This window comes from Vipera ursinii (genome assembly GCF_947247035.1).
Source record: "Vipera ursinii genome assembly, chromosome: 5".
NCBI classification, from domain to species: Eukaryota; Metazoa; Chordata; class Lepidosauria; order Squamata; family Viperidae; genus Vipera; species Vipera ursinii.
The window spans coordinates 27492974-27506072 of record NC_139518.1 but is presented as its reverse complement, the minus strand read 5'-3'; positions in this window follow the sequence as shown (position 1 = coordinate 27506072).

Sequence of the window (13099 nt, the reverse complement as noted above, 5' to 3'; positions counted from 1 at the left end):
TTGGTTAGCATTGCGGAGTGATTTGAAATTGAATGTCAAAAGTTCCCTCGAAGACAACCCATAAGTTTAATAATTATTATGGCGGAAACAAACCCTTAAAACTTTTTACAAGCATTTACAACACAGTGTGCACCTAGCATTTCCCAGCCTGAGGCACCCTTTTACATTATTGTCATAAATGGTTTCCGAGCGCATAGATGATTTTCAACTATTAAGGCTGATTGAAATTTATAGGCATTTATGGGTAAGTCTGCTTTGAATTTCACCTTGCCCCCCTTACCCCCCCCCGCCCCTTCTAGGATGTATGGAGAAGTGAATCCAACCGCTGCGTAGAGTTGACCTTTGGCTGACACCCCTGGGTGGAAGACACTTTGCAAATGAGGGGTGGAGGAATTAGCTGAATTTCGGTGGTGCTCGGCGAGGTCCCATGACATTCGCCCGAGGCTGAGTTCTCCAGGTCTGGAAGTCCAGCAAAGTTCAAGGGAATCGGAAGAGCTTCTCGGGATCTCCCTGATAGTCGCAAGGGGGAGAAGATTATTCCTCCGGGCTACAGAGCGCGAACTGCAGCCGCGGCGCCTTCAAGTTCACGGCACTTTCCGTTCTTCGAAAGCTTTAGCTTTATTCTCACTGGGTGGGTGGGGGGGGGAAATAAAGAGAAGTTATGATAACAATAGCCTATGGCGCGGTGGTTTTCGAAGCACGAAAACAAGCGCGTGAAAGCGGGTGCTAACAAACGGCGCGACTTTCTTCAGGGGGGAAAGTGACAACACACGCATTCCTCGAAAACTTTTTCGAGCGTGGATCTGAAACTACAGCTCCCGGGGCTATACAAAGAGCTTGGCTAGATGGGAATGTTAAGGTGGGAGGGAAGATGACATTTCGCTTTCAAGGAAAATGCCAAAAAACATAAAACAAACAAACAACACCCCCCCCCCCAATCCCGGCTCCTTTCTCCTTCTGATTGGATTGGGGCTCTTAAAACTTGACCGGTGTTTGTGAGACGGTTATTATAAGTTTACCAAAGTCCTGGTACGCATGTCTGTTACGCAGGAGGGGTATTATGTAAAATATGAAGCAGTTGAAAGTGATGCAGTGATGGCAGACTTCCCACGGTCTGAAGGGTGAAGGCTGGACATAAGGCTAGAATATGGCGGTGGGACGCCTCCCCCAAGTCTTCGCGCACACCTGCCCCCTGCCCTGTCCAACCCTAGGAAATTAATGAAATCGGGCCAACGCTGACAAGTTCTGCAATCGGTCAATCCTTGCACGTTGCTTTCAATAGGAGACCCCTCCCCCCCACCTCCCAGCATTTTGGTCAAGTTTCTCTCTGGAGCCAGAACACGAGTTTCCATCAAGTCTATGCTCTCCTCGCATTTAATCAGCAGTGCTCTTCCTCCCAGACTCACACCGGTGAGACTTGCGCCTTAAGCAATGTGGCACAAGGTTCAAGTCTTTTGGAATTGGGAAGATAGTCTCTTCGGTAAGTAAGAATGGTAAAGGAAGGGATGCTGTGCTCCGTAGGCGGGCAAACTATCTACGAGGACCGGACAGTTTGTGGGATGCCAAAAAACTATCCCCCTTGACCAAATTCGGACTTCTTCTTCTACCCCTTCCTATTTGGAAAGAAATGACACCCGTCTAATACATATATTATCCAACCACTCTTTCCCGAGAATACAGGGATGGACTCGATCCGTTTCACCCAAGCCCTTCATGAGCTGCTTACTTGCTTCCTCCAAGAACCTTGGTGTGGATGATCTCATGATCCAGGAGGATTAACCGACGGGTAAAGGATGACCCTAAGCATCTCGCGCCCTTTCCTGCGAATCTCCCCTAAAGCAGTTTTGGATTTTCTGTGCTCTGTGAAATGAGAGAGGTGCCTCCCGTGAAAGTTTTGGAAAGTCTGCTTTTATTTGATCCCTCCCCTTCCCTCCTTACACTGTTTTAGACAAACAAACCGAACGTGGCTGTTTCTTTGGAAGACGGACATTCCAAAGGAAACGCGAATGAAAAAGATGCGGGTCCAAGAAAAATATATTTAAGAGACAAGCGAGAAGTGCAGCAGCGGGTTTGCTTTAGCAGACCTTTGCTTTGCTCTGCTCTAAGGGGATTTGGCCCCGGTGGCTGCATTCCGATGACTCACCTTGGCATTTAATCTCCAACAGGAGAGAGATCAACTTGCTTCCAAGAAAAGGCGTTCAGCCTGGAGGCATTGGAAAAAGTATCTCAAGGCTGGCTAGTCCTATCATGGAGTGGTGCTTAAACTATTAGCTCGGTGGCCCCAATCTTTTTTCAATGGGACCACGTAGGTAGTTTAAATAGGCTTGGAATCGATAGGATGTCACTCTGAATCGAATCTGTGCGTGGTCCTCTGCAAGAGTTCAAATCCCATTGACATCGATGAGACTCAACTCTTTCTCGAGGCCAGTTAGAAGTGGGACTCCCCGGTCACTGTACTCAGGGATTCGGATGGAGATACTGATCTTCCAAAAATTATTTGTACTATATTGACAACAAATCCTAAATATCTGGCTATGCTACTGATGTTATCAGCCCTTCTTACATCCCTTTTCTTATCTGAAATTTGCCAAATTCAAAGACTTGAATTCAAAAGATGATACAGTTTGATCAGAGGCCACTTTAGCAGACAAAAACATAAATGAGTCTGTTACTTTTGCAAGAGAAGGCTAAACATACAGTACCAACGTGTCAGAATGGAAGAAATCATGGCAAGTTTAAAAAGTGTTAATAGAGCAACTTCTGCTGCAAAAAGTGGGTTCCAACTGATAATATCTGGCAAACAGGCATAGGCTGAAAATAAATTAAACGGTTTAAATAACTTAAACTGTTTCAAACCAGGTTTTAATTGCAAAATTTCACATAAAAGCTGATTATAAATCCTTCCTGTCCTATCTACATTCTGCAGTCTGTCATTTTTTTAGGCTGCTTTGTTATCTCTAGAACATTTTGTTAATTAATCATGCCTACATTTTTCTTTTCTTGTCTGGAACACACAGTTTATAGAAAGCAAAATCGCTCAGCATAAAATGCTGTTTAAAAGGCTGTTTACTTCTCTCTCATTCCCCCCTCCCAGTCCTTATTTCTATTTTAGCATGCTTGATGTAAGTCAGAAGTACATATCCTAAGGCAGCACTATTATCCTATGTGTATGATATGTCCAGACTTTGAGCAAAAGGATAATTAAATGGGTGGGAACTGTTAAAATGACCGTGTGTCTCTTTCTGTGTGGGTATAGCCAATGTCCTTTAACCTCATATTCACTGACAAATTTAATGTTGATTGTATTAGCATCTGAAAGAAGTCCATATCCATTGCAACAGAATTTCTTTTGCCTATTAAAATTAGGATCAGACAAAAAAGGGGTTGTGTATTTATTGGAAGATCAACTTCCTTTCTTCCTTCTTCTCTTTCTCTTTCTCCTTTTATTGGAGACAACCATTATAATGAACACTGGTCATCCTATAACTCAGAACTAATCCTATTAGTTAATTCTATTGTTTATATCTGGAAACGGGAAGAAAGTATTGTGTGAAGTTATGGATCTGATGCAACGTTGATGTCACTGTCCCCACGAAATGTAGAACAGTCAGCTTAGCCTGTCTGAACCAGCATTCTTCCTATTTAATCAATTCTCCTGGCTTTTCTTTGCTCTCACTTATTGCTTGAATGTTCCTGACTGCAAAGCATAAAAGGCCGAATGGTAGATACATTTGAAGGTGTATTTCCACAGACTTAGGGAAATCCTTTGGATATCCTTTGAATTAACTGGTTTATGGATTGGGATAGCTAAGAGGAGTAACAGAGAAGTTTTTTCCCCTCCTCTGCCACCCAAAGCATTAACATAGTATTAGTAATGAGGTTCCATGCATAGGATTCTTCCATCCATCTTTCTTATCCTCAGCTGGGACATTCCTGTTGCTTTATTGGGCTCTAGGTCAGATAATAAATCACAGATGCTGGTAAAATGAATTCAGGAATACAGAAATGCTTTTGATGATTCTTCTATTTTCCTTGAATTCAGCGTTTAGACTGCAATTCGGTAGTCATTGGTAAAGTACCAACAAACCTAATGCTTTAAAAAAATATATAGAGAGAGGGAGTTATCCTGGAATAAATATATCTACTTTATAATAATGATGTTGATAGTGATTTTCAGTTCCAAACATTTCAATTAAGAAATATAATTGTCTCCTCTAATGGGAAATGACAAGTGACTGTAATAAATATTAAATAAATCTCAAATAGCAAATGTACTTAATTCTAATTTGGAAGAACTATTGAATTGCTGTTTACTCAGAAGTAAGTCCTACTGTTTTCATACTCTTTAGTCGGCATCTTTATGATTCTAATCCTAAATTTTACAGGCCAAAGAAACCCTTAAATAATTATTGTGAAAACAATTCTAAAATCAATATTTGCATAATTTGCATGATTTCCCCCCCTCAAAAAAGACTTAACAGTTATAAAAGAATTAAGGCATGAAAAAGCATAAAGGCTTTGTAGTAATGTTTTAGTATCATTATCAACGAATGAAATCACATTTACCTATCTTCCTTTAAAAAGAATTTAATAGAATGTATGAAAGGTTGCTAAAACCGAACTCTTAACATCATACATTTGATGTATTTATGAAGAAATAATCTCCATTCAAAATACTTATGATTTTCTTTTTAATGTCATAAAATCAAACTCTGTAATTAATTTCAAAATATTTCATATGGTGATTTCATTTCTTACAATCTTAAAAGATCCTTTGCCTCAATATCAAAAAGATTTTCTCAGAATGACACTGAAAGAGTATTAAGGACAATAATAGTTTTTATTTTAAAAATACATATCTGTCGCTCATCTCACAATTGCTTTTGACAAAGGGCATAGACAAAGGAATAAAATATTGAGAGAGATTGCCACTGATTTCACTGATATATATGTTTTCTAGTAATATTTCATTCTTTTCTCCATGCATTTTGGATTATGAAATAAAGACAGGCACAATTTTATTTCTTCTTGTAATAAAAGTAGTAAATTTAAAATATATGTTTAAACCTCTCTCTCTCTCTCTCTCTCTCTCTCTCTCTCTCTCTCTCTCTCTCTCTCTATATATATATATATATATATATATATATATATATATATATATATATATATATATATATATATATATATATTGCACAAACACACAGACATATCCTGGATCCCATATTTTGATATTTCCATGATGTCATTCATGGGTCTTTGTCCAACACAGAATCTTCTGTGCTTTAAATCCACTGTCAGGAACAAGTTTAAACATGGTCAATAGTATTGCATCATGGCTAAAATAAATAATCTATGTAGATTATTAGAGAATATTAGGGAGAAAAATTGATATGCAACATTAGGAAGGAAGGAATAACCAATATTTATTACTTCAGCACATATTCTGTTCGGAGTCACTATTAATAGATATTGATGCATTAATTGCATATCAGGATAAATAAAACTAATAATCCTTAAAGATTGTTATTTAGACTGGATTGTGCTTTTACACACTGAATACTTATATAAGAGACTTTATAATCAATGTCCTTAACCATAGGTGCCATAATGATTGCTAAAAATTTATAAAATGAAGATATACACAATGTATATTACACCCCATTCCCCAATATATGTACTTGAATAGGTATACACCCACACATTCATTTAACATAGTTTTTGTTCCAGACTCAGTATCTGAAGTCATTTTTTTCAGATATGCAGAATGTGGACTCCGGCAGTATAATATATATGTAGAGAAAAGAATGAAAAAGGTGATTTTTTTAAAAAAAAAGGAAAGTAAAAGTGTTTAAGGAAGGCAAATTCTATATTAGAAAACAGGTTGTGTGCAGAATAATTTGAAAGAATATAAACAATCTGGTCTATAGAGCATATTTGCATGTATTTCAATATGTTTTTCTTTTTTAACCTATCGGCTTCTTGCAATGATAACTTTTAAACCATGCAGTGCAATTTCTCTAAATAGCTGTACACAAATGATACCATCTTTCGAATAAAGACTTTGTAAGCTGTTTGATAGCTTGCAATTATGGCAACACTGGATCTATGCTTGGTGTACAACTATAAATCCTAAAAACACCTTACGTTATTTCTAACACACCATGCTGTATTTTAGATAAGTCCAAGAATTTTGTTCCAAGGAAAGCAAAAATAAGGAAATAATATAAATATTAGATTCTATTGCTTCAGCATATGGCATGGTAAATGTATGAAGATTTACAAAAAGGGTTGTGACAACATGGTGTGCAGCTATCCACAGCACCATTTAATCATCCAGTTAATAAAGTAGTTTCTCAGTACCTCATTGACAATCACGGATTGCACAAGAAGTTTTGGAATGTCCTTTGTCCAACACCCTTATTATTACTTCAACCTCAAATCAGTTCAAAAGCTCATTATTCTCTTGCTTTGAAAATAATATTTATGGCACTTCAAAGGGAAATCTAGGAGGAGAAGGAAATGCTTCCTGCAACACTTTGCTGCAGCGTTTTGCCCATGTTTCCCCCTAATAATTTAAGAGAGAGCTTGACAATTTTCTTGGATTACATGATGGAACACACCTACTTTTTCGGGGGCTATCAGGAAAAGACTTTTTTTTTAAAGACTCAACAGATACTTCTTTAAAATTTATCTTGGACAGTAAGTGGTTATTTGGAGGATATGCAATAGATCTGTGTTTAACAATATATTCTGCCATGAAAGTGAAACCATTATCTTGGAAAGCATTCAGGCTTTGAGGGGAATTTAGATTGCCAGGTTGTGACCAGAAGATTCTGTCTTCCTCTTCATTCCACACGTTGCTTCCTTATTGCTTGTGCCTTTTTTTCTTCCTTGTCATCTTATGAGGCAAATAGTGATCTTATAAAGGACAAGACGCTGATAATATAAATAAAGGAAAACTGAGTTGGGGCACAGCCTCCATCATGCCTCTATGCTATCAAAGAGCAATACCTTTTTCCCTGTCTTATATCTTTCTACTCAAAAACAAAGCAAAGTTCTTTTCTTTGAATAAAAGTACTATAAAACCCATTTGTAGACACAGCTCCCAATATTTGAGGTTATGTGTCATCCCACCCCCTCATTTTTATGCAGTTGCCCAGATTCCTTAGATACCTCCTATTTTATTTGCCTGACAAAAAGTACTGCTGAAAATGTTAATAAAAATAAAGCTTCCATTTATCAATAGGTGCCACTGCGGTGCATAAATATATATTTGTGTGATTCTCACAATAATAATAACAGGCAGAGATGATAGAAGCTAAACTAATCACATAAGCATTGAGTGACAACCCAGTCACTCAATCACTCAACATAAGCAGATGCAGGATATGCTTTAAATACAGGAGAAACGTTCTATGAAGCTATGAGCCAGCATGGAGTCAGGCAGAGGTGAAAAAACAGCAGTACAGACAAGGCCCAGGAGGGAATATTGCAGTGTAATAAGTAAACAACAAGTAAACAAAACAGACTGGTTTTCCAGCATGGAATTTAAAATCCTTATCTCCAAGTTCTACGTAAAGTGGTTAAATTCTTCACTGAAAGCTCAAGACATAACTTACTTTATTTCAGTGCAGTTCATTGAACTGAAATAAAAGCAATTCCTCTTAAATGATTAGGGTGGGGGCGGGTTGATTCATTTAGCACTTTAATTCTTCCTATTTTGCCAGACTTTGGGATGATACTGGAGTTCTGAAGATGGGCAGAAGATAAAGTGATGTTTTGAAGGAATATGAAAATTTGCTCTCTGTATCTTAGTGGAAATTTTACATAAGCATACAATACTGTTTCATTTTTGCCTCTGGCATAAGATAGGGAAACGTCCCCATATCTAGCTATTTATTATGTGATCAAAAAAAATGACTGGAACCTGACTAATCTTTAAGAATACAGTTCCAAGCAAATTAAATAGCATCAAAATGAATTTTACAATAATCTACATATAACATGATTAATTATCAATTGATTTTGCTATTTTTTTAAACAAGTATTTGTATACTATACGCCTCTGGCTAGATTCCATTCAATAGGCTTAATTGCTGAACCTTGCTTAAGCAGATATTGGTTGCTATGTAACTCCATAGGGGCAGATACTTATTTCTCAAGATAAATGCAGCTTAATTCTAATTTATACAACAATATCTCCTTTAAATACATGAACAAGTCATTGTGATATATGATTTCCTACATGGAAACATTTTGTGTATAAATAACAAAGAACTAGAAGATTGGCAAAGGTATTTTCTAATTTATGACAACATACATTTTCTACTAAGAGATTAACCCCAACTTAGAAAAGAAGACTAAGCAACCAGAATGATTAAACAATGATTGTGTTATGTTGAAGAACCTGAAACGTCTTCACAATACAAAGGTTTGATTTCTTTAAAATATTTATCTATCAGATAGCTAGAATTTTTTGACAGCCACATGCAAGAAATTATAATGAGGGAAAATCTTTCATCACTGTAAATGTTGGATGGGCTTTTAGTTTAGAGATTGTGTCCTACAATATTTCACATATTGTATTGTTAAGTGAGGAATCACATTACTACACACACACACACACACACACACACACACACACACACACACAGAGAGAGAGAGAGAGAGAGAGAGAGAGAGAGAGAGAAATAGAACTGCATATTTTTTTTAAAAGACCATTTCTATGATTACAATTTTAATAGCAATAGCACTTATACTTATATACTTCTGTATAGTACTCTCTCTAAGCAGTTTACAGAGCCAGTATATTGCCTCCAACAATATGGGTCCTCATTTTACCAACCTCAGAAAGATGGAAGGCTGAGTCAACCTCGAGCCCATCAAGATCGAACTCCAGACTGCGGACAGAGTTATCCTGCAATACTGCATTCTAATCACTGTGCCACCAAGGCTCTTATGATTTTAAAAACATCATCAACAAACATTTAATTAAAACACCCTGAATGTTTGGTTTGTATTTTTAAAGAAATTGTTTATTTGGAATTAAGTGGATATAAAAAGCCTATACACACCTGTTAAGATGCCAAGTTTCTGAGAAAAATCAGGCCCAGATAAATCACTTCAGAATTTTTTTCTACCTTTAATATAACTTATAAGCTATAAAATTCAATTGGAAAATAAATTGAAATGTTTTAGGGTGGGGAAAAATAAAAGAAATACAATAATATGGTTGTATAAATGTGCACACCCTTAAATTAATCCTCTATCTTTTGGAGTAGGAGCCTATCAGCATGATGCATCTTGCCTTGGGAATCTTTGCTCACTCTTCTTGGAAAACTGCTCTAAATCTGTCAGATTGTGAGGACATCTCTCGTACACAGCCTTCTTCAAGTCACCCCACAGATTTCCTATTGAATTCAGGTCTGGGCTCTGGCTGGGCCATTCCAAAACTTTAGTATTCTTCCGATGAAGCTGTTCTTTTGTTGATTTGAAGGTATGCTTTTGATCATTGTTATGTTGAAAGGTGAAATTCTTTTCTATCTTCAGCATTTTAGCAAATGCCTGATTTTGCCAAAATTGATTGATATTTGGAACTGTTCATAATGCCCTCTACCTTGACCAAAACCACAGTTCCAGCTGAAGAAAAGCAGTCCCAAAGCATAATGTTGCCACCACATATGCTTCACTGTGGGTCTGCTTACTTTTGGTGATACATAGTGTTGTTTTTGTGCCAAAACTAATGTTTGAATTATGGCCAGAAAGTTCAACTTTGCTGTCATCAGACCATAACACATTTTCCCAATGCTTTTGTCAGACTCGATGTAGGTTTTTGCAAAATGTAGCCAGACTTGGATGTTTTCTTTGTAAGAAAAGACTTCCACCCTCCTCCACAGCCCAGACATATGAAGAATATGGGAGATTGTTGTCACATGTATACAACCCAGCATTTGCCAGAAATTCCTCCAGCTCCTTTAATGTTGCTGTAGGCCTCTCGGACCAGTTTTCTTCTTGTTTTTTTCATCATCAATTTTGGAGGGACTCCTAGTTCTTGGTAATGACATACTTGTGCCATATTTTCTCCACTTGTTGATGACTGTCTTTACTGTGTTCCATGGTATATCCAATGCCTTGGAAATGTTTTTGTACCCTTCTCCCAGTGGTGGGATTCAAATATGTGAACAATCAGTTCTCTGTGTAGATGCTGTGTCTAGAAGTCCGTTCTGGGCCTGGGCAACAAAAATTAGCTACTGGTTCTGCCGAAGTGGTGTGAACCAGCTGAATCCCACCACTGTCTTCTCCTGACCGATACCGTCCAACAATGAGATCCCTTTGTTGCTTTATCAACTCTTTTCAGACCATGGCATTTGCTGTAAGAGGCAACTGAGTAAATGTCAGAAAAATCCTGGTATAACAGGTGAATTTTATGTGGGCTTGATCAGAATCACTTTAATTGGTGACAAATATGTATTGACTACTATTTAACATAAACTTGAATGTGATTGGTTAATTCTGAACATAGTCATATCCCTACTTATGGGAGGGTGTGTGCACTTATGCAACCACATTATTGTATGTTTTTTATTTTTATTTTTCTCTCTCAAAGTTTTCAGTTTGTTTTTCAATTGAATTATATAATATAATTATATTAATGGTGGGCAAAAAATTGGTCTGATTTTTTTTACATCTCATAAACCTAGCATTTTAACAGGGGCGCATGAGATTTTATAATCCATTATAGCTATAGACCACATTTCTTAAATCTAATTGGCCAAGCTTGTTAGATACTTAGGTAAATAAGTAGATAGAAATTATTTGTTTTGAGCAGATCATCTGTTCTTTTTGTAAAGTCATGCAATTGTGTGAATGAGTGAGGAAAAGCTTCTAAGGCATTTGTAGGAATGTTTGGAGATTGTGAGCAGAGGGATAAAGGAGAAAGAATTATACCTGAACCCAGAAAGAGTGGAAATGATAAAATGAACTCTGTCTCCTTCTCCTTCTGCTTCTGCTCTTCCTCCTCCTCCTCCTCCTCCTCCTCCTCCTCCTCCTCCTCCTCCTCCTCCTCCTCCTCCTCCAAAACATTTTGAAGAGTTTCCTGAAATTGGTGTTGATTGTCGAAACACAGGTTAATTATTACTGAAGATGCTTCATTCATTTTAAATTAAAATAAGATCTTTTTCTTCTTCTAGACATCACATTGATCTAATTTTCCAGAAATATTCAGTTTGCCCTATATGGGGCAGATTGCAACTAAGATATTTGACTGCTTTATATTGAAGCTGTACCGAGTCCTGAAAGCAATTCACCTATGTTGCAATATCCCATAATACAGTTGAAGTTGGAGCCTAGGATAAAAATTAGACAGCAAGAGACAAACAATCCAACATGACTGGATGTATAAATATGGGCATTCTAAAAAAATACATTATTTTTTCATATACTTTGGTTAAATTTTCAAGAATTTGAATTTGAATTCTATATAATGCAATCAGAATGATTCTAGTAAATAAATAAAACATATATAGAAAAAGAACAAGATTTTTTTTATTTCATCATGTATTTTTCCATTATTCTGATCTCACCTCTAAGTCAATGTAAGCTGCTAAAATCTCAAGAAGGTTACTTTTTCCCCAATCCTTAGTTGATCTTTAGTTCTCATGGCTTCTGAAGGTGATTGAAGAACTGGTTAGTTTAAAAATAACTTAAAAACACAAATATATTTTTGTTTATATAGAAAATCCACCAATTCTGAAAAAACAATTACTTTTCTGTATTGTATAATTTTGCTGAGAGATACAGATTTATAGGCACCCAATTATTGAAACTAATTAATATAATTATATGAAATAATTAATGTATGAATTCTACACGTTACTAGTATATTACAATAGCTCCTTAAGTTCTTGCTATTAAAAATAATAATGGGGGTTCTGTGAAGCTTTATCCACGCTTTGATGGCTCTTAAAAACAGTAGTTCCTGACCTAACATTCTCGATATGGGTTGGAAATATAACTCCTAGCATTTCCAACTAACACAACTAAAATCCAGGGTTCAACTGAGAATATTTAAAAATAGTAGACCAGAACATCTGTCCCCATTCTTTTGCTACTCAAATATACAGTGATAGAGCCACTGAAAGAAAATACTTGAGTGACTGAAATAGTTGCAATAGGATGTAATAATTTGCTGTAGCATACAAAAAACTAAGCAATGTAAAATTATGTAGCAAAACTAACACACCATATCAGGCTTAACAGGAAGTCATAGCAAATCACCGGTTATTGATACATTAGTGTTTTTCAACTTCAGCAACTATAAAGTGTGTGGACTTCAACTCCCAGAATTCCTCAGGCAGCATTGCTTGAGTTGAAGACCATACAGTTTAAAGTTGATGAAGTTGAAACGCTATTATGCACTACATGAATTAACTGCAATTGATACTACCTGTAACTTAAATTTCTTTTAGGACCCATTTCACATATAGTTCTTGATTCCATTCCCAAGTGCTCAATCCTATGTGAAGATGAAACATGTTAATTTTTTTGTAAAAAAAATATAGGTTCCATTGTTACCATTTTTAGTACACTGTATTTATCATAATCTCTTCTTTCTACAAAGCCATTATTATAGTATATGCTCTGTAAAGGCTTTGGATAATGATGGTGAATTTTCATACATATTAGACAAAACATGTAAGAACAGAATGATTTAAGCCCATTATTTTTCAGAATTAATAGTCACTACCTAGTAAGTGTTCAAACACTCCTCTTTATAACCCAACAAACTTATTTTTACAAGTTGCTTCCAAAACATTAGCTCAATTAATTGCGAGAAAACTCATACACCAAATGTTTCTATAAGGAAAGATAGAAGCTAACACACTTCAGGATTATTGCCTTGTTTTCCAAACAGCATCCTAAGGAATTACTCATCCTCTCCACTGCTATTTAGTTACAACAGCACATTGTCTACTGCTTCTCTTGAATTCCAGAGAGAACATAAAAGTTTTCAATGTATATTTTTATCTTCATTAAGAACAAACACAGCACTAGGTTTAAAAAATACACACAAAAGAAGATGGAACCATTTCAGTGCCAC